The sequence below is a fragment of the Mustelus asterias genome, chromosome 5, assembly GCF_964213995.1.
Source record: "Mustelus asterias chromosome 5, sMusAst1.hap1.1, whole genome shotgun sequence".
In the NCBI taxonomy this organism is placed as follows: domain Eukaryota; kingdom Metazoa; phylum Chordata; class Chondrichthyes; order Carcharhiniformes; family Triakidae; genus Mustelus; species Mustelus asterias.
This window is the reverse complement of record NC_135805.1, coordinates 148,524,278-148,536,358: the sequence shown is the minus strand read 5'-3', so window position 1 is coordinate 148,536,358 and position 12,081 is coordinate 148,524,278. Positions and strand designations below refer to the sequence as shown.

The following is a 12,081-nucleotide window of genomic DNA, read 5'->3' as shown; positions in this document are numbered from 1 at the left end:
GGGGGGGGGTGGGCATTCACAATAAAGGTCAAGTGATGACGCACCTCGATGGTGAAATGGGCACTGAACGGCAGTGCCTTGGCACCGATTGCCAAATAATTCGTCACGTCCCGTTCCTTAAACAAATAGCTGACCTGAAAGTTCCAAAGTCCTCCGATGTCATTGCTCCTTTCAAAGCAGGTGGGCTCCAAACCTTCGTCCAAACAGCACTTGGTGCTCACCAGGCCACTGGCTCCCCCGCCAATTACTGCCACTCGCTTTGCCCCCTTCATCTGCCAGATAAGAGAATACGCATTTGAGCATTGATTGCGTGGTGAAATCCACTGTGAAAATCAGAACACAACTAGGGGAAAGAGGAGGCCATTCAGCCCCTCGAACCTACTCCACCATTCTACACCATCATGGCCCATCTCACCTAGGCCTCATCTCCACTTTCCAGCCCGTTCTCCAGAACCCTACATCTCCCGACTCATTATAAACTGATCGATCTGCTCCTTAAATCTGTTCAGTGTCCCGGTATCCACTGCATTCTGGGATAGACAATTCCACAGATTCACCAGCCTTTGAGTGAAGTTATTCCTCCTCATTTCCCTTTCAAATCTGCCCCCCCTTAGCCGAAAACTATGGCCTTTCTTTCTAGAATGTTCCACAAGGGGAAACATCCTCTTACGCCTACCCTGTCAATCCCCTTTAACATCTTATACACATCAAATAGATCTCCCCTCATTCTTCTAAACTCTAGAGAGTATAAGTCTGAACTTTTGATTTGATATGATTTATTATTGTCACAGGTATTAACAGACAGTGAAAAGTATTGTTTCTTGCACACTATACAGATAAAGCATACCGTTCATAGAGAAGGAAAGGAGAAAGTGCAGAATGTAGTGTTACAGTCATAGCTAGGGTGTAGAGAAAGATCAGCTTAGTACAAGTAGGTCCATTTATAAGTCTGACAGCAGCAGGGAAGAAGCTGTTCTTGAGTCAGTCGGTACGTGACCTCAGACTTTTGTCTCTTTTTCCCGACGGATGAAGGTGGAAGAGAGAATGTCTGGGGTGCCAGGGTCCTTAATTATGCTGGCTGCTTTGCCAAGGCAGTGGAAAGTGTAGACAGAGTTAATGGAACCCACTCACCTGAGGAAGGAGCAGCGCTCCGAAAGCTCGTGATTCCAAGTAAACGTGTTGGACTTCAATATGGTTTTGTGAGACTTCTTACTGTGCCTGCCCCAGTCCAATGCCGGCATCTCCACATCATGGCATCTGTAGAAGTCGGTGAAAGTTGTAGCGGACATGCCAAATGTCCTTAGTCTCGAAGAAAGTTGAAGTGTTGGTGGACTTTCTTAACTATAGTGTCGGCATGGGGAGACCAGGACAGGTTGTTGGTGATCTGGACACCTAAAAAGTTGAAGCTCTCGACGATTTCTACTTCATCCCTGTTGATGTAGACAGGATGTGGAGATGCCGGCATTGGATTGGAGTAAACACAGTAAGAAGTTTAACAACACCAAGAAGGGTCTTAAGGCTCCGAAAGCTAGTGGCTTTTGCTACCAAATAAACCTGTTGGACTTTAACCTGGTGTTGTTAAACTTCTTACGATGTAGACAGGGGCATGTTCTCCTTTACGCTTCCTGAAATCGATGACTATCTCCTTTGTTGTGTTGACATTGAGGGAGAGATTATAGTTGCCGCACCAGTTCACCAGATTCTCTATCTCATTCCTGTACTCTGTCTCATCATTGTTTGAGATCCGACCCACTACACATCTTTGAACTGTGGGAGGAAACCGGAGCACCTGAAGGAAACCCACGCAGACACGAGGGGAATGTGCAAACTCCACACAGACAGTGACCCGAGCCGGGAATCGAACCCGGGACCCTGGAGCTGTGAAGCAGCAGTGCTAACCACTGTGCTACCGTGCCGCATTCATTCACAATTCAGGACATTCCTGGAGAGTGAGCTCTCGGCAAATTCGGGTTTTCTCTCGCTGTTGAATAAAGGCTGTCTTCACCTGACTTGCTCTTGGGTTGTAAGTTACCACTTTCACTCAATGGCTGGCTGGATAAGATCTTGCATGTGCCCTGACTCAACTTGGCACAGTGGGACCAAGGCACAGGTGGACATAGGCAGTGAGAAATTTGGGAAATTTCAGAGACATGAAGAGGCGAGGTGAAGATAAACCCCAGGGCGTTGAACCACAGATCACAGCTGAGGGTCACAAAATTGGTCAGGGCTGGGAGCGCGCAAACAGGCCCCATCGGAAGGTCAACAAGCTAATCGGAGATCGAGTTACGGGGCGGGGGAGAGGGGGGGGGGGGCGGAGGATGCAGTAAATCTGGATGAGCTGCTCTGAATAGTTCCCCAGAGCTTTCAAGCCCTTTCATCTTGTTCTGGGTCTGTTAAAGCATATTCCCCAGGACAGTTCAGGATTAGCTAGGCAGTGTGCAGGGCACTCTCGAGGTTCTACAGGTATTTAGCTCAGAAGAAAGGCCTTCGCAACAAATGTTCTTTTTCTTCCAACAGGATGAGCGTGCCAAACCACATGGATGGGTAATTAAGCCTGAGGGTGGGTTAGAGGGGTGTGGGAGCGTATTTCTTAAGTAAACATGTTTTTTAAAAATACTTTTCCAATTCAACCAAATCAAATCCAATTCAGAGTCTCAACAAGTTGAGACATTTCCGATCCAGGCTGACAAGACAGGGTGAGTGACCAAACCACCCTGTCCTGGGCCCGATCTACATGGGCCAAGCTGATTGGAGAAGGGGGAGGATCCTCCTCCAAGACTTGGGCTCATTTGCATCTTAGCCAAAAGGCCGAGATGCCGCTTTTAAAAATTGTTTCATATGAAACATATGAAGCTTCAATGTAACCCAATGACCTCAACCAAGTGCAGCGTCCCATCCATACTACACTTGATCTTAGCCAAAAGGCCGAGAAGCGATGTCTGCATGATGAGGGCTTTGTCTCTTGTTTCTATTGGTCAGACATTACTAGCCGATGATCCGTGCTTTTTCCGAATGGGACCAAAGTGCATTCAAAACTGCGACATAGCACCATACATCAACCGTTTGGTGAATGGGTATTGTGTCACGATGGTTAACACTGCTGCCTCACAGCGCCAGAGACCCGGGTTCAATTCCCAGCTTGGGTCACTGCCTGTGCGAAGTTTGCACATTCTCCCCGTGTCTGTGTGGGTTTCCTCCGGGTGCTCTGGTTTCCTCCCACAATCCAAAGATGTGCAGGTTAGGTGGATTGGCCATGGTAAATTGCTCCTTAGTGTCCAGAGGTGTGCAGGTTAGGGGGATTGGCGATGCTAAATTGCCCCTTAGTGTCCAAAGATGTGCAGGTTAGGTGGATTGGCCACGCTAAATTGGTCCTTAGTGTCCAGAGGTGTGCAGGTTAGGGGGATTGGCTATGCTAAATTGCCCCTTAGTGTCAGGGGGATTAGCATAGTAAATATGTGGGGCTACAAGTATAGGTCCTGCGTGGGATTGGTGTCAGTGCAGGCTGGATGGGCCAAATGGCCTTTTTATACTCTGCAGGGATCTTATGAGAATGATAGGGTTGAGCTTCCCAGGGGGCCAACGGGACAGATTGAAGAGATAAGCAGCGGTGGCTGACAGATGTCTCTCCTTTCTATGTTTTGGTTTGTCTTGAACCCTATGTGAGCATGAGATGAGCTGTCGTCAACATAGAAAATAGGAGGAGGAGTCGGCCATTCGGCCCTTTGCGTCTGCTACACCATTCAATATGGCTGATCCTCTATCTCCACACCACACCCCCCCCCATTCTCCCCATACCCCCTGACACCTTTAGAGGCGAGAGATCTATCTATTTCCATCTTAAATATATTTTTATTCATTCGTGGGATATGGGCACCGCTGGCTGGGCCCAGCATTCATTACCCGTCCCTAGTTGCCCTTGAGAAGGTGGTGGTGAGCTGCCATCTTGAATCGCTGCAGTCCGTGTTCTGTGGGTTGACCCACAATGCCGTTAGGGAGGGAATTCCAGGATTTTGACCCAGCGACTGTGAAGGAACGGCGATATATTTCCAGGTCAGGATGGTGAGTGGCTTGGAGGGGAACTTGCAGGTGGTGGTGTTCCCATGTATCTGCTGCCCTTGTCCTTCTAGATGGAAGTGGTCGTGGGTTTGGAAGGTCCTGTCTAAAGATCTTTGGTGAATTGCTGCAGTGCATCTTGTAGATGGTACACACTGCTGCTGCTGAGTGTTGGTGGTGGCGGGAGTGAATGTTTGTGGATGTGGTGCAAATCAAGCGGGGCTGCTTTATCCTGGATGGTGTCGAGCTTCTCGAGTGTTGTTGGGAGCCGCACTCATCCAGGCAAGTGGAGAGTATTCCATCACACTCCTGACTTGTGTCTGTGTAGATGGTGGACAGGCTCTGGGGGGAGTCAGGAGGTGAGTTGTTCTCTGCAGGATTTCCAGCCTCTGTCCTGCTCTGGTCACCACTGTGTTTACGTGGTGAGTCCAGTTGAGCTTCTGGTCAATGGTAACCCCAAGGGCTTTGATATATATTCAGCGGCCTCCACAGCTTTCTGTGGTGGAGAATTCCACAGGTTCACCACCCTCTGAGTGAAGAAAAACCTCCTAAAAGACCTCCCTGTATCCTGAGACTGTGACGGCTTGTTCTCAACCCTCCAACCAGAGGAAACCAGATCCCTGCATCCAGTCTATCCGGCCCTGTCAGAGTTTTATCTGTTTCAACGTGACCCCCTCTCAATCTTCTAAATTCCAGTGACTACGGGCCCAGTTGACCCAATCATTCCTTATATGACAATCCTGTCATTCCAGCAATCAGCCTGGTGAACCTTCACTTCACTCCCTCTATGGCATGCATATAATCTCTAAGATAAGGAGAGCAGAACTGCGCTCAATACTCCAGGCATGGTCTCACCGGGGCATCGCAAAAAGACTAACATTCCCAACCTTCATAACACGATGAATGCCAGAGGTGAGGTTAGAGTGACTTCCCTTGACATCAAGGCAGCTGTTGATCGATTTTGGCAGCTGGCAAAGCTGGAGTGAGTGGGAATGAGGTGGAAAACTCTCTGCTGGTTGGAGTCATACCCGGCACATTGGAAAATAGTTGGAGGCCAATCATCTCGGCTCCAGGAACGTCTCTGCAGGAGTCCCTCGGGGTAACGGGGATAGGTCTTGGGCGTTGACAGTGCAGGCTCGATGGGCCAAATGGCCTCCTTCTGCACTGTAGGGATTCTATGAAACAGTGATTCCAGTGTCTGAGGCCCAACCATCTTCAATAATCTCCCCTCCATCATAAGGTCAGAAGTGGGGACGTTCGCTGACTGCTCAGTGTTCAGTACAATTCACCACTCCTCAGATACTGAAGGAGTCCGTGTCCAAATGCAGCAAGATGGGGGACAATATCCAGGCTTGGGCTGACAAGTGATGAATTTCTTCCTATCCACCCTATCCATGTCCCTCATAATTGTGTACACCTCGATCAGGTCCCCCCTCAGCCTTCTCTGCTCTGCGGAAAACAACCCCAGCCTAACACAGCCTCTCTTCACAGCTGAAACACTCCAGCCCCGGCAACATCCTGGCGAATCTCCTCTGCACCCTCTCCAGTGCAATCACTCTCACCAACTTTTACAGATGCACCAGACGAAGAATCCTTTCCACTTATATCACAGCTTGGTCTGGCTCCTGCTCTGCGTAAGACCGCAAGAAACTACAAAAGGTTGTGAACGAAGCCCAGTCCATCACGCAAACCAGCCTCCCGTCCATTGACTCTGTCTACACTTCCCTCTGCCTCGGCAAAGCAGCCAGCATAATTAAGGACCCCACGCACCCCGGACATTCTCTCTTCCACCTTCTTCCATCGGGAAAAAGATACAAATGTCTGTGGTCACGTCCCAACCAACTCAAGAACAGCTTCTTCCCTGCTGCCGTCAGACTTTTGAATGGACCTACCTTGCATTAAGTTGATCTTTCTCTACACCCTAGCTATGACTGTAACACCACATTCTGTACCCTCTCCTTTACTTCTCTATGAACGGTATGTTTGGTCTGTATGGTGCGCAAGAAACAATACTTTTCGCTGTATGTTAATACATGTGACAATAATAAATCAAATCAAACATCCTTCCAATAGTGTGGTGACCAGAACTGCACACAATACTCAAGCTGCGACCTCACCAGTGTTTGAGACACCTCCATCGTAACATCCCTAATCTTATACGAGATACTTTAAATTTGCAGCGACAGTCAGTAGCACATTTAAGATTCCCAAAGCAAGACTCAATGTAGGATGGAGTTGGAAAGGGACATTTTCTTTCCCAATGGGTTCCCTGGAGAACAACTTTTGGTAGCAACTGGGATGTTTACACAGGCTGTCATTACTTTTTCATTTCTTTAATCGACAGGCGCAGCGTAAAGATCGGACACGACTGAGATCCGGACATCTGACAGTTAGGTTCTAAATGTCTAATAAATAAACTTTTAAACTTTAAAATGTCAGCTCCTGGAGCCATAGCTGTGTCCGAACGTTGGCCAACTCTGAGGACTGAGCTGCCGCCTGAGCCTATGACAATCTCATTGGTTGCTAGGATTAATCCGCACCTTCATAGCCCACGGGTTGTATTGCTGAAAGGTGGATAGAATGCGGAAGAGGGGAAGATTGGCCTGCATCGATCCAGCCTCTCCTTTGGTCCTCAGGGCCACGGCAGGAGGGATTCCCTCCAGAGGTGAGAGGGTTAACTCCTGTACCGCGGTCAAAGGCAGTGACTGAAGCTTCAAGCCAACAGATTTCAGTGAGGGTTTTCATTGCTTCCTGGAACTTTCTCCCTTGGTTGTGTGTCAGCGCTTGCCAGCGCTCACATTGTCCTCCCAATTTTCTTTGAAAATGCTTGCCACATTGTTATTGGTAAATGAGTACATATGTGCGTGTGAGAGACAGAGAGAGATAGACACACACAGAGAGAGAGACAGAGACAGAGAGACAGAGAGAGAGAGAGAGAGGCAGAGAGAGAGAGAGACAGAGAGAAAGAGACAGAGAGACAGAGAGAGAGAGAGGCAGAGACAGAGAGGGAGAGAGAGAGACAGAGAGGGAGAGGCAGAGAGAGAGAGAGAGAGACAGAGAGAAAGAGACAGAGAGGAAGAGACAGAGAGAGAGAGGCAGAGAGAAAGAGACAGAGAGACAGACAGAGAGAGAGAGAGAGGCAGAGAGAGAGAGACAGAGAGGAAGAGACAGAGAGACAGACAGAGAGAGAGAGAGGCAGAGAGAGAGAGACAGAGAGGAAGAGACAGAGAGACAGACAGAGAGAGAGAGAGGCAGAGAGAGAGAGACAGAGAGGAAGAGACAGAGAGACAGACAGAGAGAGAGAGAGAGAGGCAGAGAGAGAGAGACAGAGAGGAAGAGACAGAGAGACAGACAGAGAGAGAGAGAGAGGCAGAGAGAGAGAGACAGAGAGGGAGAGACAGAGAGGCAGAGAGAGACAGAGAGGGAGAGACAGAGAGAGAGATAGAGGAGACAGAGAGAGAGAGACAGAGAGAGAGAGGGAGAGTCAGAGAGAGAGAGACAGAGAGGGAGAGACAGAGAGAGACAGAGAGACAGAGAGAGAGAGACAAGCAGAGAGAGAGACAAAGAGGAGACAGAGAGAGAGACACACACAGAGAGACAGAGAGAGACAGAGTGAGAGACAGAGATAATGAGACAGAGACAGAGAGAGAGAGGTAAACAGAGAGAGAGACAGAGTGAGGGAGAAAGACAGACAAAGAGAGACAGAGACAGAGAGATTGACAGAGACGGAGAGAGAGACAGAGAGTGACAGAGACAGAAGAGAAGAGAGAGAGATAGAAGAGACAGAGAGAGAGAGAGAGACAGAGGGAGAGACAGAGAGAGACAGAGAGAGGGAGACAGAGGGAGAGACAAAGAGGGAGAGAGAGACAGAGAGCGACAGAGAGAGAGAGACAGAGAGACAGAGACAGAGAGAGATCAACAGAGAGATAGAGAGAGATAGAAAGACAGAGCAAGGGTGAAAGACAGAGAGAGACAGAGACTGAGAGATCGAGACAGACAGAGAGAGAGAGAGACAGAGCGACACAGAGAGAGCGAAAGACAGAGAGAGAGAGAGATAGAGAGACAGGGAGGGAGAGAATGGCAGATACAGACAGACAGAGAGGATGAGAGAGCGTGAGAGATGGAGGCAGTTAATGTGTGATAGAGATGGAGACAGACAGTATGAGAAAGAGGAGAGACAGAAAGGGATGTAGAGAGAGGGAGAAGGGCGGACCAAGACAGAAAGAGAGAGAGCGAATGAGATAGAGAGATAGATAGAGGGAGAGAGAAAGAGAGACAAACTGAATTTGGACTTGTTCTTTACTTAAGGCTCTATACGAACAGTGAAAGCAGAGAGAGAGAAAGGGAGGGAGAGAGAACAAGACGGAGAGAGAGAAGGACAGAGGGAGAGAGACAGAGAGCGAGACACAGAGAGAGTAGCAGAGAGAGTGAGAGAAAGGGAGAGAAAGGTGGAGGAAGAGATACAGAGACACAAACAGGGAGAGAGAGACCCAGGGACTAACAGACAGCTGATTATCTGTCTTGCATAAATACGCACCCACAGACACACACACCGAGACACAGACATACAAATACAGACACACACACACACACGCTCTCTCTCTCTCTCTCTCTCTCACACACACACAGACACATGCACACACAGAGACACATACACACAAATACAGACACACACACACACTCTCTCTCTCTCACACACACACACAGACACACACATGCACACACACAGACACATACACACAAATACAGACACACACACACACACACAGACACATACACACAAATACAGACACACACACAGACGCTCACACACACACAGATAAAAACATTTATATAACAAGAGAAAGCTGGATTTATAGTCTGATATCAAATGTGTACAATAGTAAATTTTTAAAAAGCTTTTTACTGTCTAAAGTTTGAAGCTGTTCAGACACAGATACACACACAGATATATGTATATATGTATAAAGAGAAAGCTGGATCTACAGTTGAATGTGTACAGTAGTAGCTTTTTAACAACTTTTACTGTCTAAAGTTTGGAGTTATTGAGACACACACAGTATTGAGCAGTGTACAAATCTCGAAGCTGTGAATGCAGATTGGGGGAGTTACCCCTCCCCGCCCCCCAAAACAGCGGAGAAAGCTATCCTGACTCCCCTGGAAAAAGCTGTCCCTTCCCGGGATGGGCAAGCAGCTTGCCCCATCGCCCTGTCAAACTGGGAGCTTGACAGTGTGAAATGATATTGCTGCTGCTGCTGTGTGACAGTTAATTGCCAAAAGTAGGGCGTTTTGGAAACTTCTTTCTCTCTCCCATGTGCTTGTTGTATTGGTATCTCTGTTGAAACGTGGGTCTGTAAGCGGTTCAGAGCAGGCAGCAGACGAGAGGTGGAATTTACCAGCGCAGCGCGCAGTGTATCGCGAACACGCATCGGCACTTACCTTTGCTGTTGACTTCTCTCCCGCCCAGTGTGCCTGCTGCAGGAAAAGGCTCAGCTATTAAAGACTCATTTTGCAATTCAGCCCGAGGACGTTGTCTAATTGACGTAATGTGAAGTGTCCAGTGCCAGTCAAGCGGGGGTTGGGGTGGGTGGGTGGGCGTAAGGTTAGATCTGGCTCAGAGAACCTTGGGCAGGAGTTGACAGAAGCTAGCTGCGATTGATTTTCAAAAAAGTTTATTTATTAGTGTCACAAGCAGATTAACATTGACACTGCAGTGAAGTTACTGTGAAAATCCCCCAATCGCAACACACAGGCGCATGTGCGGGTACAATTTAGCATGGCCAATGCATCTAACCAGCCTGTCTTTCAGACTGTCGGAGGAAACCGGAGCACCCGGAGGAACCCACGCAGACATGGGGAGAACATACAAACTCCACACAGACAGTGACCCAAGCTGGAATCGAACCGGGGTCCCTGGCGCTGAGGCAGCCATGCCATGAATTGGCCCTGCTAAGTTGACCCTAGTAAGAAGTCTCACAACACCAGGTTAAAGTCCAACAGGTTTATTTTGCTCCCACATCAGTTGACCCTCGTGTCAGGGGGACGAGCAGACTAAATATGTGGGGTTATGGGAATAGGGCCTGGGTGGGATTGTGGTCGGTACAGACTCGATGGGCCGAATGGCCTCCTCCTGCACTGTCGGGATACAATGATTCCTTGACTTATCAATGTGCTGACCACACATAGACAATCACCCAAGCCGGGATTCGAACCCAGGTACCTGGTACTGTGAGTGCTAACCACTGTGCCACCGTGCTGCCGTCTCGAACAGTCTTCTGGTTGGAGCAGAAAAAGACTGTTTGGTTCAGTCTGGCCTGTCCGGCCCCTCCGCTCCCACTTCCCATTCCCTACCAATAACATGATGTGGAGATGCCGGCGTTGGACTGGGGTGGGCACAGTAAGAAATTTCACAACACCCAGGTTAAAGTCCAACAGGTTTATTTGGAATCACGAGCTTTTGGAGTGCTGCTCTTTCCTCAGGTGAGTGCTAAGCTGAATAATTAGACTCACCTGAGGAAGGAGCAGTGCTCCGAAAGCTCGTGATTCCAAATAAACCTGTTGGACTTTAACCTGGTGTTGTGAGACTTCTTACTCTACCTATAACAGCAAGGAGCAATTTAGCATGGCCAATCCACCCTAACCTACACATCTTTGCACACTAAGGGGCAATTTAGCAAGGCCAGTCCACCTAACCTGCACTTCTTTGGACACCAAGGGGCGATTTACCATGGCCAATCCACCTAACCTACACATCTTTGGACACTAAGGTGCAATTTAGCATGGTCAATCCACCTAATCTGCACATCTTTAGACACAGTAAGAAGTTTAACAACACCAGATTAAAGTCCAACAGGTTTATTTGGTAGCAAAAGCCACAAACTTTCGGAGCCTTAAACTTCTTACTGTGTTTAAACTTCTGTTAAACTTCTTACTGTGTTTACCCCAGTCCAACACCGGCATCTCCACATCACGACCACCATCTTTAGACACTCAGGGGTAATTTAGCATGGCCAGTCCACCTAACCTGCACATCTTTGGACACTAAGGGGCAATTTAGCATGGCTAATCCCCCTAACCTACACATCTTTGGACACTAAGGGGCAATTTAGCTTGGCCAGTCCAACTAACGTGCACATCTTTGGACACTAAGAGGCAATTTAGCATGGTCAGTCCATCCAACCTGCACATCTTTGGACACTAAGGGGTAATTTAGCATTGCTAATGCCCCTAACCTGCACATCTTAGGACACTAAGGGGCAATTTAGCATGGCCAATCCAGTTAACCTGCACATCTTTAGACATTACGGGGCAATTTAGCATGGCCAGTCACCTAACCTGCACATCTTGGGATGGTAAGGGGCAATTTATCATGGCCAGTCCATGTAACCTACACATCATTTGTTACTAAGGGGAAATTTAGCATGGCCAATCCACCTAACCTGCACATCTTTAGACATGATGTGGAGATGCCGGCGTTGGACTGGGGTAAACACAGTAAAAATTTTAACAACACCAGGTTAAAGTCCAACAGGTTTATTTGGTAGCAAATGCCATTAGCTTTCGGAGCGCTGCTCCTTCGTCAGATGGAGTAGATATCTGCTCTCAAACAGGGCATACAGAGACACAAAATCAAGTTGCAGAATACTGAGTAGAATGCGAATCTTTACAGCTACATTTAAAGATACAGACAATGTGAGTGGAGGGAGCATTAGGCACAGGTTAAAGAAATGTGTATTGTCTCCAGACAGGACAGCCAGTGAGATTCTGCAAGTCCAGGAGGCAAGCTGTGGGGGTTACCGATAGTGTGACATGAACCCAAGATCCTGGTTTAGGCTGTCCTCATGTGTGCGGAACTTGGCTATCAGTTTCTGCTCAGCGACTCTGTGCTGTCATGTGTCGTGAAGGCCGCCTTGGAGAACGCTTACCCGAAGATCAGAGGCTGAATGCCCGTGACCGCTGAAGTGTTCCCCAACAGGAAGAGAACAGTCTTGCCTGGTGATTGTCGAGCGGTGTTCATTCATCCGTTGT

General features: G+C 48.4%; 1 protein-coding gene and 1 non-coding gene across 2 annotated transcripts in view; both read right to left on the bottom strand.

The window, feature by feature from the left end:
- Positions 1-266, bottom strand: part of LOC144493884 (flavin-containing monooxygenase 5-like) — a 40,302-nt gene extending 40,036 nt beyond the window's left edge. Inside the window, exon 1 of the mRNA XM_078213466.1 lies at positions 135-266. The gene's annotated coding sequence lies outside the window, so the exon portion shown is untranslated. The remainder of the gene's footprint in view (positions 1-134) is intronic.
- Positions 267-2,741: 2,475 nt separating this feature from the next.
- On the bottom strand, positions 2,742-2,937 carry LOC144494520 (U2 spliceosomal RNA). Its single transcript, XR_013498088.1, has one exon. It is a non-coding gene; the product is annotated as a U2 spliceosomal RNA (small nuclear RNA).
- Between the last annotated feature and the right edge of the window lie 9,144 nt (positions 2,938-12,081).